We start from the raw sequence: 18375 nt of genomic DNA on the forward strand, positions 1-18375 counted from the left end.
GAAGTCGCTAAATAATGGCATACATTTCAGTTTCAGACTCCATATCCTTCAGAAAATGCATTCTAACACAAATCCTGTTTTTGTGGCAACTTTCTAAGTTTATAGGAGCAATATTTAAAATGTGCCCCTATTTTGAGGCCATTGTCACCGCACTATTTCAGGATCTGTCCAGATTTCTTGTGCTTAGAGGTTTTAGAGGTATAAACTGAATGCCTAAATCAGTTACAATACAGCAAATAAAATGCTTGAACAGTGGGGACAAACATTTCATAAATGTCCTAGTCACCTAGGCTAACATAAAATACACACATCAACCCTAAATAAGAAGGAATCAATTTAAAGGTGGCCATATAAATAAATAGCTCTGAACTCCAAGGTTCTGAATAAATTGCAAATGGAAAGGTAATATGCAAATTATTAAAAAAGATAAAATAATGTCAATTAAAGCAACCCCATGCTGATGCAGTTCTCTTGTTAAAACGTTATAGGTAATAAGGAACACGGCTATTATCACAAAAAAACAAGGAATTACCAAATAGCTTTGTGAGCTCTTTGGGAGGATACAAGTGATCCAAGATTCTGACAGAATAATTATTGTGCTTAGGTAACAAGCAAGAGGCTTTAAGCTAAGAAACATTAAACCAATACCATAGATGGATATTACAAATAATTTAAAAACAGTAAATCCGTTTTCTGTTCTACATTTTAAATATGTATGTATTTTTAACATATCTTCACAGTTGCTATCATTAATAATATTTTGATTAACAATTTTAATATGTATTATCCACCTGTACACACAATTAATTGTTGAATTAAAAAGATTCCTCATCCTGTGATGACAATAATAATTTATTTATTTTTGAAGATTTATTAAATATAAAACTGCTGTTTTGGTATTTTTGTTTTCTTACTTCTGTTGTGTAAAGGTCATGCATTTTTTACTCTTTGTGTTGCAATGCCCGATTTTATCTTATGTAATGGAATTATGGCATTATTATTATTATTATTATTATTATTATTATTATTATTATAGAGCCTATAGTATTGCACTTTACAATATACAATGTTAAAACAAACCCTGCTATATCTTTATGGGGGGGGGGGGTTTATCCAGGGTCTACATCTTAACTGTGTATATTTACAGCTATCTGTTTATTTACTCTTTATTGACCAAGTTAATTCCACTGGAGGTAGCAAAGGTGGTATTCATACTGACTAGGAGAAATTTGGCTAGGGCATCAGTCTGACTTACTCTACTGTTTTCTCAGTAAGTACCATGGGATCTTTTGCAACAAAATTAACTATCACAAACTCAGGAAGATGGGGCCTTGGTTTAATATCTCATCTGAAGGGTGACACACTCAGAAGTGCAGTATCCCCCTTATGTTGCACTGCAGTGTCATTACTGGAACATCAGTAAACACACATGGTAAGGGAAGATGACTCAGAACTTTCTTATCTTCCATCCCCAAAAGGTAAGTGTGTTACCTTGTGATCCACTGTGTTTGCACTAAGACGTCACAGTATATGTATCACAATGCATAAAGTTCAGAAACAAGTTCTTATCACAAAAATTAAGACACCCGGGTAACACCATTTCCATAAATGCATTCATATATAAAGTTTTACATCTGTATATACACAGACAGGATCCCAAAAAATGGCATAGGTTTCCAGACAGTGTCGTACACCAACCAACAGTGCTGTAATGTCAGATCATCAGTGTAGACACTGTATGTCAAGCACAGTAACAGTACAATCAGGCACCAAACTATAGGCTGCTTCTGGGTCAGCAACTAAAACTACCAGGAAATAAAGCAAATTGGTTTAGTTCAGAGGGTTATTTTGGCAAACTGCTAACAACCTTCATCCTGCAGTCCAACCTTTGCATCAGAAAAATGACATATATCTCTTTGGCTATCCCAGTTACCAAACATAAAAATGTTTCTTGTTTACCAACATATGGAATTTTCTTGTAGTGTGTCCAACAAAATAGAATACAACAGCGATGTATTCCCTTTTTAAGGGAAGCCTAAGAGCTCTATCTGGTGAAATGACTTGGACAAAGTCACACAATAGGAAAATGAAAGCTGAGGGACTTAAACTAAATTGCTGCAGAAGCTTTAATCATATAGACTAAACTTGTAGCTTTAATCATATAGACCAAGTACTAAACAGTGTGTTGTAGCTCAACACAATGAATTTCATGCTTAAATGTCTACAAAATACATGATAAGGCTAATTAAGAATGTATTCTCCATTAAAATATTAACATTAAACTTATAGGTTTCATGCTGTCCAGTTTATTCCCAGACAGATAATAAACCTACTGCCAACAATCAACAAAACAAAGAAATCCAATGATCATGTCTCTTATGAAGATGTTCCTGTTTACTAAAGTGAATTCCTTCCACCATTACTACTGTGGGTTGCAACACACACACACACACACACACACACACACACACACACACACACACACACACACACACACACGAGTTACAGGCGCTTGCATGACTGTACATGTCAGATGCCTGCTTAAGAACAAGTGAATGAATGCATCCATTAAAAAAAAAAAAAAAAAAAAAAACAATAAAGGGCCAGAAATGTATCTTGCAATGCTGCTGTCAAAAACACACAGTGAAATTATTGCAACCCCTCCCCTCTCTATTCTTTTCTTTCTTTCTTTCTTTCTTTCTTTCTTTCTTTCTTTCTTTCTTTCTTTCTTTCTTTATTTATTTTTCGGTCTCCTTTGAGACTATATATTGCTGGGCCTGCTGCCAGTTCCCCATGTCCTTGCCATGTCTAAAAGCTTGTCTCCTAACCCCATTGACTTGCTCTGGTATGAATCGGTCTGGTCATGAATCCTAAAAGAATCTTGGGAGCTGTGCCATCTTTGTTTCCATCCTACAGAGGTTCTTTACTTGCCCACTCCCCTGCCTACTTTCCATGTTCTTTGCCTTTGAAGTTTGATGGCAACTCCCCTTTTTGAACCATGCTTCCCATAAGGGAGAATCGGGGATGAACACCATACCACCTGCGAAGGGCACTCCCATTCCCCCATCCCTCCTTGCTGTTCCATCAGTCACTTAACTGTCACCTGAGCCATTATTTCAACCGAGAGTGACTGGACTGTAGTCAGTGCTTTAGGCTTCAATGTCACTGGATTGATTGTCTCTCAGTGTTTTAGTTGAAATCAGAAACAAAGACCCAGCAGTCAGGAAGAGCTTTTAAATGTTTCTCTTATACATTTAGAAAGTTGCTAGTATAAAAAATCTTTGCCTTAGTAGACATTTTCTCAAAACTACAATGTAGGAAATTCATGTTAGTTATTACTTAAAGAGTAAAATATACAGCAATTTGCCACCCCCTGCAAGACTTAGTAATGAGTGTTAATGTTAACCCTAATGTTGCGCCTTCCCTCAACACTAACTCGACACCTTGCCTTCACAAAATTATTCCCATAACACTGCCACTACACAAGACACACTCCGGCATGCAAACATCCACAAATACACATAAAAATATACCATATCTATCCACTAACCAAACCCTAAAACTAACCCTAAAATACACAAACTCACACAAAGACATACACCTATCCTTTTCTCATCTGTGACCCTAACTCTAACTCACATACACAAACACAAACACTCTGACCACTCCAACCAACATTACAAATCATTGAAATTTCCACTGTTGAGCTATCTCTACCATGGACATTAAAACACACCCTCTGCTTTTGTCAAAGAAATGGCATTTGACAAAAGGCAGGGGAATCGTATATCTATCTGCCTATCTATATACACACACACACACACACACACACACACACACACACACACACACACACACATGCACACACGCACACACGCACGCACGCACGCACACACACACGCACACACGCACACACACACACACACACACGCACACACACACACACATACTACGTTCAGTATTTTGAATTTTCAGTCTTTTTGGATTCAGTCTTTTGTTTTTTCAGTCTTCTGAAATAGACTTATTTATATTTGTTTAATAGTTGTCAGCTGTGATGTTGACTGTGTTTGACAGAACAGCTATCAGCATAAGATACATGATCACTTTGATAACAGAGAAGAGAAATATGATCTTTCCCTGATATTGTTTGATCTCCACATTGGTGGCCAACAAGATTAAAGGACACCTAAAAACAAAAAGTGAAGTAGGAGCTGTGAAATTGCAATGAAAAAATATATTATTTTAACTTTACCAGTCACTTGAGGGATGAAAGTAGTTAGCAGTATTTTACAATAACAGTTTTCACTGTACTTCATGGTTCCTACTTTACTTTTTTATATCTCTGAGTTGGTGTATATAATTAGCAGTGGTGTGGGAGGACAGAGCTTCTTACTTAGGAAGTGCAAGAGGGGGTTGCCCTCTGGCATAAAGCAGTGATATGTTTTGGTTTGCTCACTCCAATGGTATGTCTTTGAGCATGCATGCTATAGTGTCAGCATTTTGGTTATAATCATATTGTACAGAGAATCAATGTGGCAATATTTTGCTGCATCAATTATATTACATCAATCTCTCCCTCTCTTTCTCTCTCTCTCTGTCTCTCTCTCTCTCTATATATATATATATATATATATATATATATATAGAGAGAGAGAGAGATATGTGTGTATGGGTGTGAGTGTGGGTATGTGTTGGGACTAGAATGGGTCTATAGACAATCCCACCCATCTACCTATAAATAAAGAATAAATCTTACATGTGCATATGATGTTTTCAGTACCCATAGATCAAAGTGTAATGTAGGTAATGCAGAATACATTGAAATCCTTGAATTTCCTGAGTGTACAGCCTTTTGGATGATTTGTTACAAAATGATACCTGAATTACACATGGAATTGGATTCCTCCTTTCTGATATCTCTGAGTGCAGCACTTAGACATCCAAAATCCAGGGCAAGTGGTCTGCCTCTTTCTAAATGTAATTAATAATTTGCATACTTTATCTTCTGTGGTTCTTATTTAATTTTTGGAATCTCAACCAAGAAAATAACATAAATGAAAATAACATAAAGTATTTGATTTAATTGGGTTCAAAAGATAAGCACTTTAGTTTATATTCATGTTTTGTTTGACCTATACATTAATGAAATTAAATTACTGGCAAGTTGCCCAGTCATTCCTTTAGTGAATTATTTAGATAACTTTGTAGTCGTAATGTCAAAGAGCAGGATAACCTTTGTGTTAATAATCATAAATGCCACATCCCTTGTTTATCTTCAACTAATTAATATCAACTTAATATGTGATCCAGGGATAATAATGCACTATTTGAACAGGAGAGTTGTGCTTAAACACTCAGATATATCAGATTTGTTCTTAGAACTGTAGACAAATAATTTTGTTCCAGGTTGTTGCTTGTGATTTAATTATTCAAAGGGACACATCCATATTTAAACAAATTCAGCACCACACAGCCTTCATATTTTATTGTCTTAGCTGCAAAACATGTTCAGAATCGATGCTTTCATTTGAAGGTGAGGGAATGGCATCACATTTTTTGGTAAAAAAAGAATGATAGATTCCACAGTGCAGCAGTACATGCATCACATCCAGTATTGCAATAACAGCATAGTAGTCATTATCATGAAGTGATAAAAAGTGAATTAATCAATTGTAATCACCAAACTATATCTTTAACATATTTGTAATATTTTCACAGAATAAAACATGTATTCCTAGTTGCTTTGTGGGATAGAAATATCCCATTTAAAAACGTGTATGTGTGTATTATTTTGGTATGTGTTACTAATATAGAGTTTTTCAGTTTAATTACCAAAACAAACATTTCTGAAAATAAGTTTTAATAGTAGTTATGCAGCAATACCATGTCCTGGGTAATGATCATTTATTCTGAACTTTTCTGTGCAGCTATTTCATGAAAATGATTTAGTAGACAGGTTGCCCCAAAGCACAGCAGCATAAGACTTCATCTTTTGGACAGGTAGTTAAATAATGACTTAGCTCCTTGAAACCACAGCACACAGTAGCTATGCATGCCTTCCACATTCCTGGAGAGAAAAACAAACTCAGTGTGTACTCCATTGTCAGAATGAGATAGCAACAGACTCCAAAACAGTGGTGCAGAAGTCCTGCAAATGAAATTTGGCCTTCATTTCTTAGTTTAAAAGATTGGAAAAGAAAACTATTCATATTTAAAACACATTAAGAGCTTTTACTGGTGTGATGCACAATAAAAGCACAATGCACTTCATACACTTTGGATACAAAGCATCACAATGTAATGTCCATGGTCCAGAGTTCAGGCACTTTTCATGTTGGTAAGTGTTATAGGATCATTGCCATTCAACACATTGTCAAGGTAACGTAGAATAGATCAGTTGGGAAACTGATTTACACATTCCCCCAAAAAAGTGAAATTCCATTTTCATGCTGTGAAATCTTGAAATTATACCTATGATTTTTTTTTGTGTACTTTCTAGTCATTATCACAATTTCATCATAATTTTCTAGTGAATTTGCATATCTAAAAAAGCAAATTCATTCCATAGAGCATTCATAAAACTAAGATCACAATATTATAAGTAGTAAATATAATAAAAAAATCACGTTGTGGTGAATGACTACTCTGTTCTACATGTTAAATTCCATGAAATCCCACGTTGTGTCAAGTAACCGAACAAACCATATTCAGGATTACCATCATTTTTGCCAAAAACATTGAAAATCAGGATCTCTGCACATCAACTTTTAATGGCATAAGAAAATAAAATCTCTCAAACACTCTATGCAGCACTGATCTATACATCTGTTGGGCTTGTTAACTCCAGAAAGGCGATGAAAATATTGCTCTAAACAATATGACATTCAGCATTGCATCATTTTTCTTACCAAATGGGCATAGGCAAGAAAAGTCTGGAGCTGTCAGTGAGGATTTTTTTGTTTTTGCAGAGTCTTTTCTATGCAATTTTGGACATGAAGGTGGAACTTTAGTTGATCATCTATGACAGCTTGGAGGAGTTTGGTGTGTGTCTCTACATTTATAGTGCTGTTGTTAAGGGATGTGATAGTGAAATAAGGTTTAAGATGTGAAAGAGTCTCTGAGAGGCGAAGTTTTTTTGGGGGGTTGAGTACTAGTTGATTGTCAGATAGCCAGCTTCTGATTGAGTTAAAGGAGTTTTGGGTTTAAGTGTGGATTTGTATTAGACTATTAGAGGTGCAGATGACAGCGGTATCATTAATATATTGTATGGGAGAGGACTGAGTGCAGGAAGTATGAAGGTCACTAATGAATATATTAAATAGCAATGGTCCGAGAATAGAACCTTGAGAACCCAGTTAACAGGAATGAAGAGTGAGAAAAAAGACAGTCATTTGACAGACTGATGTCTATTGGTAAGGTACCTAGTAAACCATTTGAGAGTTGGATTAGAGAAGCCAAGATCAGACATGTTTGTGAGATGCTTAGGGTGTGATACAGTGTCAAAGACTTAGGAGAGGTCTAAGAATAGGGTGGAAACCAGTTTATTGTTGCCTCTGGCTAGAGAGATGGTATGAGTGGAGGGTATTAGCTCAGTAGTCATACTATGATTAGGGTGGAAGCACTGTTGAGTGGGAATAAGTAGATTTTCTTGAAGTAGATAATAAAAGAGCTGTCTGTGTATGCATTGTTTCAATATTTTGAGGGGGGGGGTAGCAGTATGGCAATGGGCTTATAGTTTGAGAGGTCAATGGAAGTCCTCCTTTATGAATGGGCAGAGGAGACTTTAGATTCTTGGATAGATTGGTTGATGAGGACCGAGATAGTGTAGGCTATAGAGCTGGCAGATAGCTTTAGCAATTCCACTGGATGATTATCAGCCAAGGGGGTGCAAGGCTTTAGTTTGTTCAATAGAGATTTAGTGTAGGCAGATTTAGTGGAGACTGGTTTGAGAGAAAAGGTAGTTTTAAGGTCCTCTTCAAAGGAAGCTTGACGACTGGATGGGAGAAAGGAAATTCACCCCGGGGATCATGTCAGTCGCCCTGCTAGACAGGGGTCCAGGGAAGTAAATAGTGTGGGAAGAAATAGCCAGGGAATTGTTATGTCTAGGCTTGTATAGGCCCTAGGGCTGATAGCCTAGTACCAACTTATAAACCTATGAACCTAAAGGAAAGGGAGGAGTATTAAGATTAGGACTCATTTCATTCCATAGAGCATTCATAAAACTAAGATCACAATATTATAAGTAGTAAATATAATAAAAAAATCACGTTGTGGTGAATGACTACTCTGTTCTACATGCTAAATTCCATGAAATCCCACGTTGTGTCAAGTAACCGGACAAACCATATTCAGGATTACCATCATTTTTGCCAAAAACATTGAAAATCAGGATCTCTGCACATCAACTTTTAATGGCATAAGGAAATAAAATCTCTCAAACACTCTATGCAGCACTGATCTATACATCTGTTGGGCTTGTTAACTCCAGAAAGGCGATGAAAATATTGCTCTAAACAATATGACATTCAGCATTGCATCATTTTTCTTACCAAATGGGCATAGGCAAGAGAAAGTCTGGAGCTGTCAGTGAGGATTTTTTTGTTTTTGCAGAGTCTTTTCTATGCAATTTTGGACATGAAGGTGGAACTTTAGTTGATCATCTATGACAGCTTGGAGGAGTTTGGTGTGTGTCTCTACATTTATAGTGCTGTTGTTAAGGGATGTGATAGTGAAATAAGGTTTAAGATGTGAAAGAGTCTCTGAGAGGCGAAGTTTTTTTGGGGGGTTGAGTACTAGTTGATTGTCAGATAGCCAGCTTCTGATTGAGTTAAAGGAGTTTTGGGTTTAAGTGTGGATTTGTATTAGACTATTAGAGGTGCAGATGACAGCGGTATCATTAATATATTGTATGGGAGAGGACTGAGTGCAGGAAGTATGAAGGTCACTAATGAATATATTAAATAGCAATGGTCCGAGAATAGAACCTTGAGAACCCAGTTAACAGGAATGAAGAGTGAGAAAAAAGACAGTCATTTGACAGACTGATGTCTATTGGTAAGGTACCTAGTAAACCATTTGAGAGTTGGATTAGAGAAGCCAAGATCAGACATGTTTGTGAGATGCTTAGGGTGTGATACAGTGTCAAAGACTTAGGAGAGGTCTAAGAATAGGGTGGAAACCAGTTTATTGTTGCCTCTGGCTAGAGAGATGGTATGAGTGGAGGGTATTAGCTCAGTAGTCATACTATGATTAGGGTGGAAGCACTGTTGAGTGGGAATAAGTAGATTTTCTTGAAGTAGATAATAAAAGAGCTGTCTGTGTATGCATTGTTTCAATATTTTGAGGGGGGGGGTAGCAGTATGGCAATGGGCTTATAGTTTGAGAGGTCAATGGAAGTCCTCCTTTATGAATGGGCAGAGGAGACTTTAGATTCTTGGATAGATTGGTTGATGAGGACCGAGATAGTGTAGGCTATAGAGCTGGCAGATAGCTTTAGCAATTCCACTGGATGATTATCAGCCAAGGGGGTGCAAGGCTTTAGTTTGTTCAATAGAGATTTAGTGTAGGCAGATTTAGTGGAGACTGGTTTGAGAGAAAAGGTAGTTTTAAGGTCCTCTTCAAAGGAAGCTTGACGACTGGATGGGAGAAAGGAAATTCACCCCGGGGATCATGTCAGTCGCCCTGCTAGACAGGGGTCCAGGGAAGTAAATAGTGTGGGAAGAAATAGCCAGGGAATTGTTATGTCTAGGCTTGTATAGGCCCTAGGGCTGATAGCCTAGTACCAACTTATAAACCTATGAACCTAAAGGAAAGGGAGGAGTATTAAGATTAGGACTGTGAGTATTCTGGATAAGCGTATTAATGGAGTCAATGAAATATGAGTTGATAATAGTGGCAGTTTCAATTGGAGAACTGTTAGGGCAAGGGTTAGGTATACTAAGGCTACCTTGGTAAAGAATCTTTTTTATGGTGTGCCAGAATTTTTCAGAATTGTTGTGATGGTTGATTCCCAACATTTTAAAAGAAGTCCTCATTTTGCCATTTCCAAAACAGCAAAATCCAGAAAAAGATTTCCATTTTGGACCCATAGCAATACTCCTTAATCTCTGTAAAAGGGTAGAAAAAATATGCATACCTAAATTACTCAGTAGATCCAACATTAACACTCTCTCTCCAAAAAGCAGCATGGATTCTGTAGAGATTGCAGCACAATGACTGCTCCATAGTCCCCTACAAATGAAATCCGCACCAACATGAACAAAGCAAACCTAAACAGAGTAGTCTTCATCGACTTAACTTAAACATTCAACCTCATATTCAACTCTGTAATCCCAGATACATTAATTGAAACTGGCCTCACTGAAGACACACTCCCATGGTTCAATTACTTCCTCTCAAGCATACAATTCATGGTCAGAATAGGGAAAACATATACAACTCCACCCCATTCCTCAAAAGTGTTGCTCAGGGGTCCATCTTAGTATCTCTTCTCTTCTCTTCTCTTCTCTTCTCTTCTCTTCTCTTCTCTTCTCTTCTCTTATTTTCATCAGTAAACTCCATATGACCTGCCTCATATTCCAATCCTATTATACTCTGATGACATGGTTATCTTCTGATGTAGCCAGTCTCCGCCCTCATCAGCAAACACAGATCCAGAATGACCGATTTTTAATTAACAAATGTCAGCAGATACTGCCATTACATGACTCCAAAACAAAATCTTTTCTCTTTGGCACTCAGCAAAGCCTAGCTAATGTTCCTAATTCTCTTATCATCAAAGACACAGCAACTCATAGATTGCTACAAGCACTCTGTTCAAGTGGCTTGGGAAATGATTGGAGCAAACTCCAAACTTTCATGACCACATTGAAAAAACAGGCAAAAAAATCAACTCCTTACTCTTCTGTGCAAGACATCTCTCTTCTTGCCTTAATCTCTCAGCTATAGCAAATATGGGGAAAGAAACACTTTTGGCTTGTTTAGAATAGGGGTTACCAATTTTTGCAATAGCTTACAGAAAACAATCCATATCCAGCAAAATGTGACATTTCATAACAGATTCAGCCAAAAAAGAATGACTGCACTATCCTATCAAAAAAAAAACAGATTGCTACCTTTAAAACAGAGATCAGATCTTCTCCTGGCTGCCCTAGTTTACAAAACCGTCTTGGCAAAATCCTCTCTTGCAACTAAATTTATTCCCAGAGCCTCTACTTACAGCTTTAGACAGCACACACAAGCCATCCAGAAACTGACAACACCAACTACAATACTGAACTGTGCCTATCACATCTGTTCCATACCAGCACCTAAACTATGGGGCACACTTCCAACATATGTAAAAGCATTTTCCCTCCTACACCACATTCAGTCCACAACTGAAAAATACCTAACCAGTCAAGCAAAATGCCAATCCCTGAACACAAACCACATTGCATAAATCACACTATCATCTCTCTTATTCACAACATACCACCCCCACAATGACCAAATTTGCAAGTCTGATATACTGCCTATCCCCACACACAACCATACTCTTTAACCTAACTTACTTTCTAATTTCCTCATATTTTCCTCTTTCTTTATTTTTTTTCAGGGGTAGATTTCCTGTAAACGTGCATGTTTTTCAGTTCAGTATGAAATGCTGTTTGCTCAAAGAATAACCTTCATTGTTTTAAATGATATTTTATAATAATTTAAATCTGTCTTAAGACCATCTGTACATTAAACATTTTAATTATTTGATAATTCTTAGATGACTTTAACCAAACAATATGAACATTTGCAGCAGGTGGGTTGGGCACTTTAAATTGGCCCAAGGTGTGAGTGTGAGTGTAAGTGTGTGGTACGGATGAACTAGCGCAGCAGGGCTAGCCACCCAGTGATGTAAACCTTGGCTCTAGATGATTGTCACTGCTGAAGTGGCACCCTGACCCCATGTGTAAAAATGGGAAAAGGAGCTGAGGATATATAGAAGGATGACAGATTGTTAAAATTTTATAGCATATCCACATTACAAATTTGTACAGGACTCAGAAACTCACAACACATCACTCATTTATTTCTCTCAGTAGGCTCACACAGAGCAATATGAATGTATGATTCAGATACTGATGTATTACTTTAGCAGTATTACAGCTTCAGCCTGTACAGTGTCAGCCACAAGAAAATATACAGTCTAGGGGTGTGGCTCTAACCATAACATTTTCACTGACAAAAGAACAGTGCAGTACAGGAATTCAAACTCCAGGCTTACAATGATTTATGGGCTGCATAATAAAAAAGTCTACACCATCCTTTAATAGCATACAGCCATTCCTTCTTACGGTAATATTTGTGTATGTGTGTGTGTGTGTGTGTGTGTGTGTGTGTGTGTGTGTGTGTGTGTGTGTGTGTGTGTGTGCACGTGTGCATGTGCTTGTACGTGCATGCATGTGTATGTAGGGGAATGATTACAGGCTTCCAACATTGCTTGGACATCATTGCCAGTGAATCCAGGAGTATATTCAGTATTTCAAGGGAACTCACAAATAATGCTACTACTACTAATAATAATACTAATAATATAGGGGATTATGACCAATTTGCCAATACTAACCACTTTATTCTGTGCTTGAGACGGGTTCAGTTTATAATTTCAAAATACTGAAATACCATATTTCAGTATTTCGAAATCATAAAGTCGAAAACTCAAAATCGCGAAAGTGCATAATCGCGAATTTGCATATCTCGAATTTGCGGTTATGGCTTAAGGTACGTGGCATGCGGTGTTGGGAGTTTAGCATGTATGGATGTAGGTGCAATTTAAGGTAAGTGAGTGTTTTGTAAGTGTTTTGTGTGGGAGTTTGAGTGTGTCTGAATGTGTGTAAGTGTTGGATGAGTTGTATGTATATATGTGATGTTTGTGTGTGTTGGAGAGGGACTCTGAAATGTGTGGGTGTATGTCTCCTTTTTGTGTCTGTTTGTGCGATCTCGGAGTTAGCATATATAAGTGGGGGTGGGGTGGGGGGATTGCCCCCACATGGGGGGTGCAGGGGGGCTTGCCCCCCAGCTTACTTGTAGTGTAGGTTTGTTTGTTTGTGTTTTTGTGTTTGTGTGTGTTTTGTTTGTTGTAGTGTGGGTTGGATGATGTATGTGTTGTGTGGTGTATGGTGTGTTTGTGTTCGTGATTGTGTGTTTCATGATTGCGTGCTGTCGGGATTCTGGATGTTCGACTTTATGATTTTGAAATACTGAAATTCGGTATTTCAGTATTTCGAAATTATAAAGTGAATCCCTTGAGACATATCAAGAACACATAATATTAAGTTAGTATCGACAAACCATTTATGATTCTTAGTAGTGCATGGAGCTTTATCTGCTCCATGTACTATAAATCACAATAAAAATGAAAACAGAAAAAATGCTTAGTATTTTAGCAGCTTTCAAAGACCTAAAACAGTTAGTGAGTGCTTTCAGAAATGTTGTGTAATGCAGTCCCTTATATTTACATTCACTTACCATGCTTTTTCAACTGTTCAGATTTTTTTGCCTCATATGTTGCATGAGTTTCTTATAAAGTCTGTATTTTTTAGAATAACTACTGAGCATTGAAAACTGTAAATAATGTCATACATTTAGTTTGCGGACTTTGTATCCTTTAAAAAATTAGGCAAAACTGATATTGTTATTCTGGTAACTTTCTTAAGTTGAGAACAGTAAGTTAGGCACATGTTACCAATAGACAACAGGTAGAAACAAGTCTTTTATTCTGCCGCTGTCATTTGCACTGTCAGATTTTACTGCCTAGCTTGAGAACTGACCTTAGCAGGGGGTGCTTAACATTTATTAAATTCAGATCTTGCATCACTCTAGTGCTTAACCGATTTATCTTTTTTCATACTATCAGAATGTAATCAGCACACTCCATGCACCACAATAGTAATTGTCATCATAATCATGATAATAGGTGGTAAACCCTGCATTAGAAGGAATGGCATCATTCCATCAAAACCCTGCCTTAGTAACTGCACACATAAAATGTGCATCAATTGCAGAAGAGCTTCTAGTTTGGGCATCTTTCTTTTTAGACACCTAGCACTGAACAGTGTCACAATGATGTCTGAAATTGAGTTTGAGTTGGTTATGTAGGAATGTGTCAGTACAGGGACTCTATCTAAAAAGACACTATGGGAGAGCAAAAGTTTTAGCCTGTTTGCTGAAGTCGTGTTCCACAGCAGAATGATATTTTGTTCCATATTAGAAGACAGTACCTAAGCACAAATTCCCAATGATAATGAACCCCCATCTGTTGTACACAATACATAAATCATGTGCTACTATTGTATGCACTGGTCTTTACAGAGTGTTTGACTGTGTATAAATAGATGGTGTGCAATGTGTGGGGATAGTGATCCCCCTCCTATAATTAGATGGTGTATAATGTGTGGGTATAATGACACCCCCTCCTATAATAAGATGGTGAACAGTGTGTGGGTATAGTGATCCCCCTCATCTGCTAGTATGTCACTCAGCAGACAGTGCTTATCAATGTAACAACATATGTGCACTGTGAAAACTTCTCCTGTGTAACTGCAATAGTTCTATAGATAACAGAGCCCCCTGTGGTGCAGACCCACCTGATAACTCATGCAGCCTTATCCTTCCTCTGATGTTGGTTAATCCCAATAATGGTCATATGCAAAACACCAGACAACCTCATTACTCCAGTATGATAATCAACCCCAGTCCAACATCATTTCTAATGACTGTGATTTCTTTATGAATAGTAAACGAAATTTAAATTAAAATTAATCAGGCAAGTGGATTTTTCTAAGTACATTTTTAAGTCACAACCCAGGCATATAGTAAAATACAGTGATGATTATATTCTTCCAACCATGGTGAAATTCATTAGTATAACAATAATTATTTTACTAAATGGCATTGTAAGTGACACATAACATAAACAGCAAGATAAAAGAGAAACAATAATCATCTGCAGTCAAAAATTCATTAACATATTAATAACTAGTAAGGTATGAATGTGGCACAAGGCAGATGGAGATAAGCAAAATAGTGTATGCATAATGCCAAAAAAAATGTTTTTCATTAATGTGCACTAGTCGTAACATTTATCCCTAAAGCAAAAAGTTTGATGCATTACTAGTCTGTTAAATATTTCATTTTCTAGGTATAAAAACATTTTTGTTATCTGTAACATCTTTGCAGATGCTCTCTATATAGCTGTACCTTTAGATTTGATAAGAGAAACTGTTACATATTTGTATGTATTTCTGAATATAAACTACATTCTTCATTGGCTTGAAATATGAAACTGTAACTTGTATGTTAATACAATATGTTTATGTATATACTATAACTTGCTTATCTTTGTCTGTAAGTTTGGAGCTTTTCTCCCCAGGCCTCCACTGAAAATAGACATGTATCCAGTCGGACTATCCCAGTCAACAAATGTAAAATAAAAATAAATAAATAAAAGCATGTTTGCTAAATGCACATTCTCCTATATCTAATCCAGTATACAGCTGAGTCACTGAATGTTGTTTCTGTATATGTACAAAAAATGAAGAACATTTGCGTAAACCACTGTAGTTTTTAAACTGTATTTTTAACTAACTGTTACATTATTTTTGCTTTTTGCTAAATATGACTGCATCATTTTCTGCATTTAATTTCAACTGTATTGTTAGCCTAGCTAGCGTAGTCTAAATTCAGATGTGCACCACACCAGCCATCCTACGTTAAGAATACCCTTGCATTCTTGTGGCAGAATAGTGTAGATCCAGCCTTGTTTGAACTGGGGATTGCCGGAGGAACGTTCATTGTGTACTTTCCTATTCTTAGGTTACCTTAAAATTGTTTATTTTCACCTGTATTTAAGCCTCAGGTTTGTGTGGATTTGGCTCAATTAAATGGAGCTGCTCTACATTTGCCATCTTCTGCCAGAGTTCCAGAGTATTTCTGCTGAAATCCAAGGCATCCAAGGCTAAAAACAAGAAAATAAGTACATCTTGTGATTCGACTGCACTTTTTTAAACTGGATTTTAACTAGCTGCTGCATTATTTCTGCTTTTTACTGTTTGTGATAACATCATTTTCTGCACTTGATTTCAGCTGTACTGATAGCATAGTCTAGATTCAGATGTGCTGAATCTAGCCTGCTATTGATACACTTGAATGCAAAACCAGCAATTTTACATTAAGAAGGGCTCCCTTGCACCCTTGTGGGAGAAGAGTATAGATCCAGCCTTGTCTGAGCTGGGGTTTGCTGGTGAAGGTTCATTGTGTGCATTTCAATTGATAAATTAGTTTAAAAGTGTTTGCTTTTGTCTGTATTTAAGCCTTGCATTTTAGTGCACCACACAACAGGATTTACAGGTGCCCTGTGTAGATGCAAATGCCTTGAAACACAATTTTTCCCTAGACATCTGTCCCCAAGTTTCTCTGCTGTACTAAGGGCAATTCATCTGCACACTGAGCCACATTGACACACTTATCATTTCTAGCCTTAGTGTAAAATAATATTCTAATTAGCCCACTCTTTCCCTAATTGTACATACAGTAAAAATGCTGCTATAATTGATGGACAGTTTCCCATCATTTCTCCAGCCAGCCTGATTGACTTGGGCATCCTGAGGCAATGTAGCAATTGCCTCATGTATACTGACAACCACTTACTCCTAAACCAAACAAATAACCTATGTGATAGATGTTATTAAACTATGAAATTGGAGTCAATACTCTCACCTATCAACAAACTGGAAATCAAACAGGTTGTCAGCACATGCACTTCACCTCTCACACAAAATAAGGTCACAACACATAAACCTACATATGTAGAGGTACTCTCTAGAAGCCTACTATGCAAATAGTAGTAGATTGTAACCAGAGCACATAAGAACTCATGAACCAGTGTCTCAGAGAATAAGCCCCTAAGGCAAAACACCTCAACACCTAATGTCTTAGTCATAGACAACTCCATAGTGAGGAACATAGATGTCCCCGCACCAGAATGGACAAAGAGAAGGTCATGGTAAGCTACCTGTCAGGTGCCAGCATCCATAAAATCACACATGCACTCAAGTCACTCAACAGCAAGTACTTTTATGACAATGTCATAGTCCATGTTGGGTGAATAACTTGAGACATAGCTCTCTGGGCTATATAAACAGAGACATGACTAAACTCTCAGATTATGTGTCCCAGGCAGATATGACCCTAGCTTTCAGCAGCATTCTACCTTCACCCAGGATGATGCCACAATAAAAACAATAAAATGATTGACTTCAACAATTGGCTTAGCTTCTGGTGTCAATTTAGGGGGATCCAGTATCTGTTAGCCTGGGAAGACATAGTTGGCATGCTGCTTTGCTAGGGATGGTCTGCAACTGTCTGCTCTAGTCTTTTGGAAACTTGCAAAGGCACTTGCCTCTCCCATAGTGCCTTTTTAAGGTAGTGTCAAAGCAACAAAATTTCCAATGTAACAAAATCCACTTGAGACAAACTAAAGGTTTTGCTGCTTAATGTTAGGCATTTGAATGGGAAGCTGCACACCCTGGAAGCACTACTCATCTTGGAAGATGCTGATATCTGTATAGTCACAGAGACATGGATTAAGGCCATGGAGAGCACCCTGGCTGTGAAAGGCTACAATGCCTTCCACATCTTCAGACCTCAAATTGAACAGGAAAGACCCAAAGGTAGAGGTGTATCTATCTTCATTAAGGCCAAGTACATCTAAAGACTGGTCAGTCAGTATCACTCTCTTGAACTACTCTATGTCCAATTAACTATATGCAAAGTACCCTACTACATCATCGCTAGATATAGGTCCGCCACCATGAAATAAGGAAACCATACCACCTACCTGGACTTACTGGAGTCACTCACTATACAGTCCATCACCTTAGTCATGGGAGATTTCAACAATGCCCCCACTGACTGGGAGACATACACAAGCATAAATATGCTCACCAAGAGGTTCCCGTACTTTGTTAACACAAATGCTCTGGAAGAGATAGCCTGCATCCCCACAATGGGGGTCAGATGTTCTAGACATATTACTCACCAACATGGAGGGTCATTGCACTCCCCCCTGTGTGAAGCCTTCCCTGGTAAGGTCGGACGATAAATTAGTATCATATGAAGTAACTGCCCCCCCTCCATAAGATCAAAAAAAAAACTAAAATACTTTTCCAAAGCAAATTACAGTCTACTAAGCAATCACAGACAACAATGACTCCTATGCAGAGTTGTACACAAATTCCCTGTATAAATACTTAATTATATAGACTTGGTTGTACATGACCAGATCAAAACCAGGCCCTCCCAAAAAAACAAGCTACCCAGGCAGATCTCAAGTATAAGCAGGTT

The sequence above is a fragment of the Protopterus annectens genome, chromosome 3.part0 (genome assembly GCF_019279795.1).
Source record: "Protopterus annectens isolate FY-2018-M chromosome 3.part0, PAN1.0, whole genome shotgun sequence".
Taxonomy (NCBI): Eukaryota; Metazoa; Chordata; order Ceratodontiformes; family Protopteridae; genus Protopterus; species Protopterus annectens.